The following is a 1931-nucleotide window of genomic DNA, read 5'->3' on the forward strand; positions in this document are numbered from 1 at the left end:
TTGAATACTGGTTCTGTATCAAGAACAATGAAATCAATCGGGAACAAAAATTTGTCCACTTTTATCAAAACATCTTCAACTATTCCTCGTGGTATCTTGACAGAACGGTCAGCTAGTTGAAGTGTGATGGGGGTAGGCTTCAATTCCCCCAAACCTAATTGCTGGTACACAAAGAAAGGAAGCAAATTCACACTTGCTCCTAAGTCAAGAAGAGCTCTCTGGATGGTATGTTCACCAATGACACATGAAATTGTGGGACATCCAGGATCTTTAACTTTAGGAGGAGTGTTGTGCTTCAGAATTGAGCTTACATTCTCAGTAAGAAAGACCTTTTTGTTAACATGTTGTTTTCTCTTCTGTGTACAAAGGTCTTTCAAAAATCGGGCATAGGCAGGGACTTGCCTAATAGCATCAAGAAGTGGAATGTTAATGTGAACCTTACTAAACAGTTCCAACGTTTCATGCATGCTATCTCCTTTCCTAGGTGGGCCCGATAACCTCTGCGGATAAGGAGCTAGTGGGACTTGGTTAGGGATCTGCTTGGCTGTTGGTGGAGAACTTGGAGGTTCGTCACTCAATGATGTGTCCCCATTGTCATCCTTTGACTCCTTAGACTTAGTGGTCCCTACCCCATTGTTCAACTCACGACCACTCCTAAGGGTGGTTATGGCTTTTGCTTGCTCATGGTGGGGTTTGGAACTCAACTCACTCTCATGTGTGATTTTGGGGTTAGGAATGGTTTGACTCGGGAGTCTATTTTGTGCTTGTTCACTCATGTGGCTGGCCAACTGACTCACTTGCATTTCAAGTTTGGCAATGGAGGACTGTGTATTCTGCATGAATAATTGAAGTGTATCCTCAAGTGAAGGTTTTTGTGGAATCAATGGTTGTTGGGTGAAGTGTGGGCGCGGAGCTTGGGGTTGAGTAAACCCTGGAGGACCCCCAACCTGTGGGCCCTTGGACCATGAGAAATTTGGGTGCCTAGCCCAACCCGGATTATATGTTTCTGAAAAAGGATCGTTCCGGTTTGGTTTATGAAAATTCTGGACTGCATTCAAGTCCTCAATGAGCTCTGGGTAGGATGAACTAGATGGACACATTTGTGTGGGATGAGATGAACCAGAGCATATGGCACAGACAGTAGATGGGTTAGGAGCAGGTGAACTCTTCGACACCATAAGGGCATCAATTTTTCTAGTCAACCCCTCAATCTTGGCCATGAGCATAGGTGTTTCACTAACCTCGTAGAGACCCCCTCTTTTGGTTTCGTGGGATCTCCTATCAACATTAAATGACGAACCCCATTGCTGAGATTGATCACTCAATGTTTCAAAGAAGTTCCACGCCTCACTAGCACTCTTACCCATCAAACTCCCACCACTCGTTGCATCTACCATGGATCTAACCTGGGGTGTAAGACCTTGATAAAAGTATTGCACTAAATGCCATTTCTCAAACCCATGATGCGGACACCTACGAATCAAATCCTTCCATTTCTCCCAAGCCTCATAAAAGTGTTCACCCTCCTGCTGCATAAAGTTGGAGATTTCTCTCCTGAGGGCTGTAGTTCTCTGAATGGGAAAGTACTTGGACAAAAATTTTGTGACTAACGTGTCCCATAAAGTAATGCTGCCCACCTCCAAGGAATTAAGCCAAGACTTCGCCTTATCCTTAAGTGAAAATGGAAAAAGTCTTAACCGGATAGAGTCATCTGAGAAATTCTTGAATTTAAAAGTTGCACAAATATCTAAGAATTCCTTGATGTGGTAATATGGGTCCTCATCCAACCCATAGAATGTAGGGAGGAGTTGGATCACACCCGGTTTCAACTCATAACTGGCGGCAGTAGTGGGTGGCAATATAATGCAAGAAGGTGATGTGAAGTGGGATGGGATAGAATAATCCCTCAGGGCTCTACGGTCACCTGCTGC

The 1931-nt window shown here is 44.3% G+C and overlaps 1 non-coding gene across 1 annotated transcript; it reads left to right on the plus strand.

Moving 5' to 3' along the window:
* Positions 1-1455: 1455 nt before the first annotated feature.
* Positions 1456-1562, plus strand: LOC137957425 (small nucleolar RNA R71). The gene has a single exon (XR_011113393.1). It is a non-coding gene; the product is annotated as a small nucleolar RNA R71 (small nucleolar RNA).
* Positions 1563-1931: the final 369 nt, after the last annotated feature.

Source organism: Aristolochia californica, unplaced genomic scaffold (assembly GCF_029961685.1).
Source record: "Aristolochia californica isolate CCGP_79_NKW_82.1479 unplaced genomic scaffold, dmAriCali1.0.hap1 SCAF_2, whole genome shotgun sequence".
NCBI classification, from domain to species: Eukaryota; Viridiplantae; Streptophyta; class Magnoliopsida; order Piperales; family Aristolochiaceae; genus Aristolochia; species Aristolochia californica.